At 36.5% G+C, this 13,504-nt stretch overlaps 1 protein-coding gene and 1 long non-coding RNA gene across 4 annotated transcripts in view; both read right to left on the reverse strand.

Moving 5' to 3' along the window:
• The window catches only part of LOC126373959 (uncharacterized), a 650,308-nt gene that overhangs the window by 243,221 nt on the left and 393,583 nt on the right, over nt 1-13,504 (reverse strand). For 2 of the 3 annotated variants that reach the window (XM_050020363.1, XM_050020361.1), the window contains exon 1: nt 2,875-3,123. The exons of the other annotated variant lie outside the window; for it this stretch is intronic. The gene's annotated coding sequence lies outside the window, so the exon portion shown is untranslated. Of the gene's footprint in view, nt 1-2,874; nt 3,124-13,504 lie in introns of those variants that run through there. 3 annotated transcript variants of the gene reach the window in all.
• LOC126374058 (uncharacterized) overlaps nt 1-13,504 on the reverse strand; it is a 310,332-nt gene that overhangs the window by 243,221 nt on the left and 53,607 nt on the right. The window lies entirely within an intron of this gene.

Raw genomic sequence — 13,504 nt, forward strand, 5'->3', positions numbered from 1 at the left:
TTTCAAAACTTGATTTTCTCCTCTCAACAACAGATCTATTTCGTAATAGCTAACAAAAGATGTTATCTCCAATCGTTATTTTCCACTTTTTTATGCGACATTTTAGTTTTTTTTTATCGTCGGTCGTACATGAGCAAGCACAGGGGTAATAAAAAATGGATCGTCATGATATTTCATGGTTAGTCTGCAGTAAGATTGGTAATTTACGTCTAATATTTAGTTATTTTTCTTTCAAGCTGGTGATATTTCATAATTAATTGGCAGATTATTCGAATGACATAGGAACTTTATGCGACACGTCAAAACGATACATTTCTATAGATTTGCACGGATTTGAGGTTGGTATGACGTCATCAATAAGCGTGTTCAAATATAGCTTTTTTTAATTTGCTCATTCGGGCAGGTAAAGGAACTTAGCTCATTCAGCCTAGTTAGTCTTTGGTCATCTTAATCTTTTTTGGAGGAGCACCCAGAAAATGTCTTCAGTCTTCAGGTAACGTCCTTCAATTTTATAGCTTCGTGTATATTCCGATAAATAAATGTCTTTAGATATCATTTTGTTTTTGTCATGTTTAAGTAGTAACGTCCTCAGTCAAATATACCTACGTAATTCTTAATTCAAATACGTTTATAAGCAAAAAAAGAACTGGCTTCTAGATTGGCATTTGTTTTATCGTTGACCATCTCAGTCAGTCATCTACCTGATTTGTCTTGCAATCAGGGTGAATGGAAACGCCGATTTACGTGAATGTTTTTGGATATCTTCCAGGGTGAGTCCAAAGGGGTTTTCCATCTGGATGTAGTGACGGGTAACAGCTAGGCATTTAATAGTTGTAGGTATGTGAAATATGAGGAGCTCGGTGGCGCAGCGGTTAACGCGCTCGGTCTGCGATTGTTGAAGTTAAGCGACTTTCGCAAAGGCCGGTCATAGGATGGGTGACCACAGAAAAAAAAAGTTTTCATCTCGAGCTCCTCCGTGCTTCGGAAGGCACGTTAAGTCGTTGGTCCCGGCTGCATTAGCAGTCGTTAATAACCACCAATCCGCACTGAGCCCGCGTGGTGGTTTAAGGCCCGATCTCCCTATCCATCCATAGGGAAGGCCCGTGCCCCAGCAGTGGGGACGTTAATGGGCTGGTGATGATGATGATGATGTGAAATATCACGTAATCACATATTACATTCCTGTATGAAATAGCGTGATATCCCTATACGGAGATCGCGTGCCTTACATCGTAGCTTCTCGGGTTCGATTCCCAGCTCGGGCTTTAGACCACTGAATTCGACTTATTTGAATTCATGTTTGGATCATAGTTTGATACCACGTGGATTCCAGGAATTGTGTCGGGTCAACGACAATAGGTTCGACCTCTATTACACGGGACTTAAACCTTGCTGGCAAGGAGTGGGTCTCTATACACGTCTGCCTGTCCCTTCGGGGACACAGGCGTGATATTATGTTATGTGTTTAATAGGTATTCATATTATATTAATAAATTTTGTCTTATCGAAAGTGTTTTCTTTAGGAATGTGACTTAGTGCGTTTACTGGAAATACCTACATAAGTAGGTAGATACTTCTTACCTATGAAATTCCTATCTTGGCTTAGGTACCACTTTTCACGTGAATTCTACTTGAGCGGATTTATTTCAGTTAGCTATAATAGGTACCTATAGGTATTTAAAATATCGTCGTCTCAGTGAAAATGTAAGCACTAAGCAAAGCACCCTCTTTGGAAAAACCCGGTGTAAAAATTGAGAGTGCATTATCTGAATGGAAACAAAAATCACACCGTAATGTGATTTAAAAAAAACTTACCAAATTTATTTGTATTTGTACCTAGTCATTAACCTGACCTGAAAAATGATAAAATAGGTAATACTTATGCCTTTTAAGATTTGCGTTGATAATTATGAAATCAGGTAGGTAGGTACCTACCTACCTACTACGTTTGCGAAGGATAGATCATACCTACCTACCTAATTTGGTAAATAAAATAGGTAGGTATAAATTAAATAACGGGTAAACTCTGAGAAAACCAGGTAAATACCTACCTACCTAAGGCTACCCAAATGGTACAAACCTATAGTAGGTAGGTACTTATCTACTGTAGTACCTACGTAATAGGTATGGCTGACTACCAACATGCTCCACATGTAGGTACATATTATTGTAACAGACAATTATTTGCACAAGTGTTGGTTGGTACCTACCTACCTACTTGGAAATTAGAATTGATTGTTGAGAACCTTGCGTGCGCCACCACTACAAATTAAATTGACTATGCGGGTATTTACCTATTTCCTTTTGTGATCTTGATGCTATTTTGTTACAAAAAACAAGGTCGTTGTAAACAATATTTGTTTGTTTACAAAAAACTTCAAACCTTAAATTGAAGTTATTAGTGTTTGATTAAACTACGTACCTACTTCAAAGTCAACGCTGTAAATATTGTAGGTACCTACCTACTAGGTACCTATTATAAATTTAGAAGAATAGGTAGGTATAGTAGGAATAGTGTTTGCAATTTTTTTTTAAACAGGAATTGTCAAATGTATCTTTCTTGTTGTAAAATACCTACCTACCTAGAACATGAAGGAATTTGCGAAGTAACAAGATTATTTATCTCATAAAACAGATAATATCAGTAGGTATTCGAGCAGGTACGAATAAACTTGAATCTGCAAACCGCGACGTTAGCAAAAATTGTGCCCTCAATTTCAACCACGCCAGGTGAGCGGACAAAAAAGTTCTCGTGTGTAAAAACTAAAAGGAGGAGTGTAAAATTTGCGATAACGATAAGAAAAAATCTATCGACGCGAGCCACGTCAAAACGCGCGCAATATTAAGCAAAAGATAAGAAAAAAAAGTACAAACCGTAAAGAATCCGCTCACTTCAAAACGGCACTACCTGTGACCATAACATTCCAAAAACAACACTATATATTCTGGTTCCACACAAATCAACTTCAATATGTATTCACAAAAAGTATCACTGACAAAAACCACAAAACTTGCGAAATCACGATAAAAGTAATTAGACCGTTTTCCACGAAAGTTTCGATGTGAAAATAACGCGAACCAACACAACCTCCACTCGCGAGGTCTTGACGCGGACTGACGCCTTCTAACGTGCGAGTGAAAGAGACGAATAAACTTGAATAGGAAAGCAACGGGTGTGAGAGAGACGTAACAGAGATATAATACGAAGTTAGCGGAATGTATGACCGGGAATGACCACATGGCACGCATTTGGCTCAAACACAATCATTGCACAAATTAAGTTGCCGCGTTTTTGTTTGCCGCCACGTGTTCGAATTCGTTTTGTTTCTAAAAATAAACTCAAAACCTCTTTGGAGAAGTGCTTTTTTGTTCAAAAGAATACATATTTTTTAACGAGCACCTATTGAAATAGTTTTTGAACAGAATAAAATTATTTCTTTTTGGTAATAATAATCTACCAATGAACTGAATGAAGTAATCAGTCGTAATTTATGTTTTATTAAAACAATAGGTGAGAAGAAAAAGAGGAAAAAATTGGAAAATTATGCAGAAGGCGGCTCTAATCTGTTTTTTGCGACCTCGTTTTGTTTACCGGATTTTATAAAGATGTTTTTGTCTCGAAACTATTCACGAAAAATACAAAGGCAAGAATATGCCTATAACACATCTTAGACGTTAATAAAAACATGGTAGTAGTCAATTTTGTTTTCTATTGTAGGCGTTGCTTCTATGCTTATGCTGGAAAATAATGTTTCCTAGTTACACGTAAAAAAACCTACACTGAAATTGATTGACCATTATAAACAGGGACTTTCCAAGGCTACGGTTTCCAAAAAATATATAGATGGCGCTGTGCAGATTTAACGTGACAGTTACCTATTTTATTATTACTCGGCTGTATAATTATTCAAAAATATAAAGTAATGGCAGAAGCATATTATATTATATAAAAAAAATATTGCTTGATATTTGGATCAGATAATGTATAGCGTTATGTTGCTATGCTTTATTTTGTTTAGAATAATAATGGGTGTGTTGCTGTGTTGTGCCTGAGTGTAAAAAGGGTCATCATTTATACCCAAAAACAAAGATAAAAGATGCATATGTTACCCATGAAATTAGAAGGTTAAACAAAGGCAACAATGGACAGCTCCGTCGGTTTATGTTTTGGGGAACGTAGCTAGGAAAGTCGAGGGACTTACTACTCGCTGTCAGGATAAGGATTCTGATAGCGAGTAGTCGGAAGAATCTGATGACGCAAGTTGCCTTCCTTAGTTTTATTAAGTATACTTTACCCATAGTATGTCTCACTCCTGAGCACAAGCCTTCCCTCAAACAACCGAAGAGAGTATGGAGCATATTCCATCACGCTGCTCCACTGCGGGGTAGTGGAGGTGTTTCCCGGGATCAACGGCTTAACCCTGCGAAGCACGGAACCATCTTACTTTTCGGACAATCAGGTGATTCAGTTTACAATACAGAACCAAACAAAGAACAGTGTTTCAAAGTGATTTCGACAATGTCTCCGTCGGGAATCGAACCCGGACCTCCAGAGGCTAACGCTCTAACCACTAGACCACGGCTGTTACTTTACCACCATCTGACACATTTTCCCGCTGCGAAAAATAGAAAAACTGTTCTGTTAGCAAGGTTTATGTGGAGAGAACGACTGAAAAGGTACAAAAAATTATCTCATGAATATTATAAGGGTAACGGGGAAATGTTGAAAAACTTTCATGCCAGTTTTTATTTCGAGTGTTTTGCCCCAAGAGTCAGCCTTAATTTTTTTCCGGGTTGCAGCACTTTTTGCAACGAACAATAGTACGAGGGAATTGTGTTTGGTACAATAAGTTAGTGAATTATTTATAAGTACTTATTGGCCCCGATTCCTGCAGACACCGCCTAATTTTATTTTAAGTTATATCCGTTATTTTCATATCCGTCGAAAAGGAAATGGACGGATGATTCACAGCTCTTAATTTTAGGAAGAATGAGTAAATGAATGAATAACCCGGCCGAATCAAAAGGTACGTCGCTGGTATGCAATCCGTTTGACGTGCTGTCTACTTAACTGTGTCGGGTTATTGACGGATGTAAAATTTTTAGACGGTTGGTTTAGATTTGTGCTTAAAATTGACGTGTGTTCCATAAATTTTATGCTTGTCGATTACCCGTTCCTTTCCTTTTCGGCGGATAAGAAAATGACAGATATAACTTAAAATAAAATTAGATGGTATTTACAGGAATTAGCACCATTGTGTTATTTGGAGGTTTATTTTTGCTACTTAATTGAAAACAATAACATGCATAGGAGCCGTGGTAGCCCTGTTGGTAGAATTCCCTCTCACTTTGTGAGGTCGCAGGCCAATGATTGTAGAATTTGTTTTCCAATTCATGTTTGGATTATAAATGATTATCACGTACTCAGCGGTGAAAAAAAACATCGTGAGAATAGAATGTGGAAACCCACATTCCCGAGAAAATCATTATCGGTGGTAAGTGTATTGAGTTGGTTTTCCTTTCGCGGATTGGGATGTCAGACAGGCAGTCGGTCCTCTAAAATACCGGACCTGTTATATCTTCAGGTTAGGTAAGCGGACCCTGTGAAAAACGGGATTAACGGGACAATACAATACAATACAATACAAATACACTTTATTGCACCAAAATAAAAATAAATAATTACAAAAAGTCTCTTAACTAAGTACATGGCAAATGGCGGCCTTATCGCTTAAAGCGATTCCTTTCAGACAACCATAAGGTGAGGAAAAAGGTAAAAAAATAAATAAATTGAAAGATTGCGGGTACAAACTATGCATACAACTTAACAACAAATACATGCAAATAAATATATAACATACAAATATAATATATACCTAACTTATTATTTATTCGTAGATACCTAACCTATATACATAACCTAGCATATATACCTACTTATATAAATAGTACACACAAAATACCTAATAATAAGCAACTCAAGAGATTCAGACGATGACACTTCATTATAAAAACAGAACCATTAACAATTCTTCCTTAAAAAAAAAATAGAAAAAAAAACAAAAAAAAAAGGATATAAGAATAACCTCGGAGTACATTCAAGACACAAAAAAAAAGGAAAATAGAAAATCTATAAATATACATATATAAAAGCAGTAAATATGACATGCTGTACCTAAATGTAATATTGTGAACTTTACCACCATGTTTCCTGTAAGTAAATAAATGATTGATTGATTCATAATGTTGGGAAGATGATGATGAAGTTGAAACAATAATATAGCATCACACCTGTGGCCTAGCTGTGTCCCCAGAGGGGTAGACAGAGGTGAGCGGTGAGGTTTTAGTGGGTATACCGGGTGGCGACACCCGGGGAGTCCCACATAACACACACACACACACACACATGGTACACATGGTATGCGTAACGCATTTCCCAACGTAAAAAAAAGGTGTTTAGTATCTAAACTCTTCACTACACACTTCACATAATTATATATCGTCAGAATTGACAAAATTACCGTGACTAAATTTTATCACGTTGCGCATTTTAGCCCTTCAGGTCACGTGGGTCAGTTAATGACGTCACAACCTACACGATTGAAGAAGACTGTTCGTCATGATTATCTTAGGGCTTTAATGAAAAGTCTACTGTCGACTTAAATTTAGATTTGCCTCGAAGAGTATTTACTACTTGACAGGATTCTGAATATTTCTGCCCACCCTAACAGGGTTTACGGGCGTGAGTTTACATATGTGTGGTGTAAATGGCTGTAGCGTCGTGTACAAAAGAACAATGTCCAAGTAGCGTCAAAGGCGTGCAGCCTTTTGCAACAAAGCTCCTCTACGCTGCTGTAGGGTTAGTAGATAGTGATGGGAGGTAGCGGAAGCGGATAATTGGGCGGGTTATAGTAGATAGATACATCATTTGTTTCTTTGATAATACATAATGTTTCAATGTAAGCACATTAAATTGAAGGTCTGAAAATATAGACTTTGAAACCATGTCTCATTAACTTTTTTGGAAAATGAAACCGTAAGTCTCCTTAAATGACAAAAATTATAGTGCGAAAGGGTTCTAAAGTGTTTAATATTTTCAATATTTTTGTTAGTTCGCGAAAATAATACACTAAATATTACTATTTGTCGGTTTTAAAACAATATGGAAAACGGATCACCTGAAAACAAAAAAAAAATCTAGTCATTTGTCTACATATCTGGCTCTCATCACACCACACGTCCGCTCTGTACGACGGCCGGACATAGACTGCCTCTGTGACGTACGTGCCAGAGACAAGCGTCAGTCTACCCTCATAATAAACCCAAGTCCAATATACAGGGTGTTAGTGACATAGTAACGAAAACTTTAAGGGATAATTCAGACCATTATTCTGAGTTAATATCAAGTAGAACTTTCCATCGCAAAATTATAGAATTTAAAATAATTTAAAAAACCTAAAAAAAATCATAAAATATGCCACGTGATATTATTAACTCAGAATATTATGGTTTTAATCATCCCAGAATAAGATCAGTATTCGTTACGATGCCAGTGACACTCTGTATCACAAAGACTATTGGTAATTTACGCTAATCGCTATCTCTCCTCAATAAAGTCTAAACCTTACAGTGGAGAGTGCACTGCTTTTTACTCCGGCTTTTGAACGTTACTTGACTTCAGGGAGCCATGTAACCAGCATAAACGGACCCCTGACATTTATATCATATTCTATATACCAAGATTCTTAGGATAGGCTGGTTAAACGGTTACGAATGTCAGGTGGAACCATAAAACGGAACATTGTGTCCAGATTTTTTTGTTGGGAGTGACTGTCGTAATAGATACCATACAAAAACTTCGCCTCAAATACCTAATTGGATGAGCAGAGTCACAACTCGCAAAGAGAACTTTTTGATTCGTGCGGGTTATTATTTCATTTCCTTATTTAATATTAAAAAAAATATAAGTTTAAAAACTAAAACCCGACTACGGAAAAATCACGCTCTAAAAAGTATGAAACAAGAAAATATGTTTCTGAAAATCTTCACAACTATAAAATAGTGATGTTTAGGTGATAGCCGGGGTCGTATGCCAATCTGGGGGGTTAAAATGGCCACATCGAAGCAATTCATCTAAAAAAGCAATATTGCAATTTGACATTTGCGCACATAAAAATAAGTGCGCAATGCAAACAAATGTCAAATAGAATTGATGTGGCCATTTTAACCCCCCTGTTCTTAGAGTTTGCTTACCACGGCGTACGACCACACGGCTATCTTCTAAACATCACTATTGGGAAGATTTTCAGTGAAATATTTTCTTGTTTTAAATACTTTTTAGAGATACATACATACATAAACTCACGCCTATTTCCCACCGGGGTAAGCAGAGTCTATGGAATTCCATTTGCTTCGATCCTGACACACTTCTCTTGCTTCCTCCACATTCATCAATCGTTTCATACACGCTCGCAAGTTCAGAGTAGATCGTACTGAACCTTACCTACCAGGACTAGGTAAAGATATTGTACGTAAGGTTTTAGTTTTAAATTTTTTTTCACTATCTTCTTATTCTATTGTGTGGGTTGTGAGGTGGACAACTTACCTCAGCAACTCTGGTGTCAGGGTAACTATTACTGATCACTCCCATTACTCACGTATCGTGCTATATTGGTGAACCGCAAAGAACGTGGCAACTTTTGCAATTAGTGCGTTTAACTTGAAAATACTACAGACTACGTCGCTTCTGTATTGAAAAGATGTTCCAAAGTTACTCTTTGAGATGGTGTAGTTATCAGGCCGTTCTATAGTTCCTACAGTATTACATTATTAGTCATAATAGGCTAGTTTTCAACTAGTCAAATCAGTTACCTTTAACTAAACGTCAAAACACGAAATTCCTATGGAATTTGTGTGAAAAAGCAACATGTGACGTCATAGAAAAACGTGACACAATTTCGCACTGATTTTAGATTTTTCTTTATTGAAATTCATAAATAGAAAAAAGAAAACGTCTTATGTCACATTTAGATATATCATTTATTTAGTAATCTTTATATAATTATCAAAACGGCACGTTAAACAGAATGGGAGATTAAGAAGTTTCTTCACGCGATCCAAACACGAATTCGAAAAACAAAATCGAAAATAATTGGTTTAGACTCGTGCTGGATTTGAACTTGCCACCTCACTGAGAGTGAAGCGTTCGTCAAGAGTGGCTGCCACCACTCCTGGTACCAACTAAGAATACCAGGGTCCACATAATATCACCGTCGTGGTTCACGCCGCGACTTGTGCTGAGCGAGGCCCTTTTATATCAGGACGTCCACCACCACCTTATGATCATTTCGATAAACATCCGTCTTGCTTTTATTTTAATTGTTTAGTGGAAATTTAGATGATGGGGTTAGTAATCACCTCACAACCCATACGATAGAAGAAGTGGAAATTTGATATGACGTTATTGTCTTTTTTTTTGTTTGTGACGCCTTTTAATAATAAACTATTTCTATTCTATTCTTTTTAATAAGTAGTTGCTCAAGTATGAATTACGTATTCTCTCAATATCAAAATGTATTTGTAGTAAACTATCACGTCGGTCTAACAGAAGCTCGTAAGGTTCGAAAGTGAGGTGTGGGTACTTAGGGTGGTATTAATAAACTAATAGCTTCGAGACAGCCCTGAAGATCATGTCAATGTCACAGTTCTTATATAAAAACAGGGACGAGCATGGTCTTGAGGGTAGTTTCAAATGAGATTAGTTTATTAATGTATATTGTGTATGTGTATTAAAATTTATAATGCCTTACCATTTACTATAAAGGAGTTACCATTGCCAATATTTAAAAGTAAATTTAAAAAAAATCTTATTCACCATACCTTTTATTCAGTGAAAGAATATTTAAATTTAAAGTCACACCCGTTTATTTAAATTAAGGTTAATTGTTTTTTGTGTATTTGAAATATATTTTTTTTTGAGACATTTATTAAAGATTGCATGTTCCTTTAATTATAAATTATTTAATATTAATATTGGCACGCTGTATGGTTGAGTGGTGGACTTTTATTGATATAATGTATATTTAAGATCTTTTGTACCACTCTAGAGCGAATAAATTTCATTTCATTTCATTTCATTAATACCACCCTTAGTTCATCTTGCGAAGGATGTGACTCTGATTACCCCAATTGGAATATAGTCGTGAAATTATATAATGTAACCTTTTACATCACAGAAACAAGTTTTCCCTTTTTTCCGCCGAGGTCGGGACAATTTATAACATCAAAATGTAGTGTTTATTGTTTAACTTGTTTTGTTTTGCGACATTCCTCCTAGTTTATGTGTTGTTTTCGTCATTATCTTGTGGAGTGCCCCGGTCGCTTCCCTCGCTTCCGTTCCGTGACACTCCACAACGAATGTCGGTGTTTAGATGAAATAGAAAATGTTTTTGCGCGAATTTTTTGCGTTGCCCTGAATTTATTGTTTTTGATAAGTGGGTTGGACTCGGTGAAAGCTTTTCGTAATTTTTGTTAAACGTTTTGTACAGTGCCTCCTTTCCTAATATTACAACTGCGAAAGTATAGCGTTTTTAGCGTTCCGAACTTCAAAAAGAAAAAAAACCCCTTACGGGTGCAAATGGAATTTCATAGTCTTTCCTTACCCCAGTGGGAAATAGGTGTGAGTTTATGTATGTTGGATGGACAAACGACAAAAAAAAAACTTGTTTCTACATAAAAAAAACTACAGTAGATTTGAGAAAGTAAAGTTAAAAAAAGTAGTGATAATTTACTGCAATAAGGGACTTTCTAGACTACTTTCCTCAAATACAAGATAGATGGCGCTGTACAGATTTTCTTTTGTTTAACCTTCTAATTTCGTGGATAACAGACATGCATCTTTTATCTTTGTTTTTGGGTGTAAATAATGACCCTTTTACATCCAAGCACAATTACATCTTCCACCCATTATTATTCTGATCAAAATAAAGAGAAGCAATATAAGTAGCAACATAATTGTACACATAATGTGATCCAAATATCAAGACACAGATATTTTTGTATATGCTTCTACTATTACATTATAATTTTGAATAATTTTGTACCCGAGTAATGAGAAAATAGGTAAATATCACGTTAAATCTGGACAGCGCCATCTATATTGTTTTTGAGGAACGTAGCCTGGGAAGACCCTCACTTCCAAAGATTATTAATAACAATGCACATATTTAAAAAAAAATGAAACTTTTTGTTGTTGCTCTAGAGCAATAAGGCCGCCCAAATTGTACTGTATTCATATGTTATGTCTTATTGTTGAAATTTAGTTCTGTGCCATAAACTATCTCCGGGTGAGAGCCTTCAGCGCTCCCCATTTGTCCGGCCAAGTAGTTAATGCCATCTGCGGCAAATCTACAATTAGTCACGTCAAAAAAAAATGCCATAAAGTAGATTATCTTCTTCTCTTCTTCTTCTATCGTGTGGGCTGTGAGGTGGAGTACCAACCTCATCAACCCTGGTGTCAGGGTTACTATTGAGCCGCCAAAGGCCCCTGACATGGCTCATGTAACGACTACTTACATACATCAGTAAGTAGTAACCGGGACCAACGGCTTAACGTGCCTTCCGAAGCACGGATCATCTTACTTTTTGGACAATCAGGTGATCAGCCTGTAATGTCCTAACCAAACTAGGGATCACAAAGTGATTTTTGTGATATGTCCCCACCGGGATTCGAAACCGGGACCTCCGAATCGTGAGCCCAACGCTCAACCACTGGACCACGGAGGCCGTTATAAATAAGTATATTATTATTTGATTTGAGTTGATAATCCTTGACTTTGTAAAGGTAAACAGATATTTATAAAAGTACCACCGCCTTTGTAGTTCAAAAACCATATGTTAAAGTGCCCACGCGTCACAAAATAGGTAATTTTTCAACACTCCTGTAGGGTGACTGCCTACTGATGTACCCTATAATTAGGGTAGCCAAACAATTTATTACCCCACCAAAACTAAACCATCTGGGGTCCGTTTTTGATTAGTGATGTGCCGAGATGAGTTGAAAGTCGACTAATCGACGCAATGGCAAAGTTGGCAATCCGCCCGCTTTTCCAAAGGTCTAAGTTTGGTTCCTAGTTTGGATAACATTTTGTTTTTAGACAAATATTTTGTTCGCGCTTGGCGTGTTTATGATCTTTCTTGTTTGATTTATGACTTAGGAAAGAAAGAAAAGAAAGAAATTAAATATTTATTCGGCAAAAAACATCAATCAATCAATCAATAATACTTTATTGCACAACGACATATACAAAGGACATAAACATACGAATAAAAACATAAGCACAATAGGCGGCCTTATTGCTAAACAGCATTTTCTGCCAGGCAACCTAAGGGTAAAAGTAGTAAATAATTACATATTGTTAAATGGTAGTTAGTAATTAACAATAGAATTATAAATTATGCCGAATCGAAGCCAAACCGATCCGAAGCCGATAGGAACCGAAGTGAATCTTCGATTTCTTCATCACTAATATAAGAGCCACGCTCTTGTCAGTGTAGTATTCCTCTCCATGATACTTTTTAGGGATAAATCTCCAAATCTTCGATTGTTTAGGATTCTCATAATAATGTGACCTGTCAATCGCATATTTTTTTATCAATGTCACTGGATTCTCGTAATCGTTTGCAACTTGGCTAAGGCCATAAGGCTAAGTAGGTACAATCAAAGAGCAAAAGTTCAGTCACAGAGCCCAGCGAATTATTATGAACTATTAGTTGACATAATTATAAAATTTAAGTTTTTGTAGGTGTTTATGGTTTACGTTACAGAAACATGTTACCAGGATGTCTTAAGTGCAACCAGTTAATTTATTACTTTGCAAGAAACTGACTGGACTTTTGCAGCTTATCGTACATACATACATAAATTCACGCCTGTTTCCAACCGGGGTAAGCAGAGACTATGGAGCTCTTTGCTTCGGTCTTGACACACTTCCCTGCCCAGGACTAAGTAATTACTAAATAAATTATTTTTCTTAACTTAGCAAAGGCTTATCTTTTCTTCCAAGATCTACAATCCCGTATCCATGTCGAATTCATGTAACTCGTAAAAAAATATAAAAAAAAAAATGTAACATCGAACACCTCTAGCACGTCACTAGCATTGATAAATAGTGCAATAGTAATTAGCTATAATGATTTAGTAAATGAACAGGGTCGGGTGCAAATGATAGGTTAGTAACTCGATCCTCGGCTTTAAGTTTAAATCTCATTCAAATGTTTGCCACACCTGATAGGATGTGGTTTAAATATGGTCGTTTATTATAATAATGATAGTTAAATATTATAATGAGCGAGTGGTAAAGAGGATGGTAGGTACCTATTTGACTTGTTTAGAAAAACGCAATACTACGTATAGAACGGTAGGTAACACTCCGCCCCGCACCAATTCGTATCGGGCGTCGAGTTACATTTACCTCACCCCCTCTCTGGGTCTTACTCTAGTCTA

Source organism: Pectinophora gossypiella, chromosome 16, assembly GCF_024362695.1.
Source record: "Pectinophora gossypiella chromosome 16, ilPecGoss1.1, whole genome shotgun sequence".
Taxonomy (NCBI): Eukaryota; Metazoa; Arthropoda; class Insecta; order Lepidoptera; family Gelechiidae; genus Pectinophora; species Pectinophora gossypiella.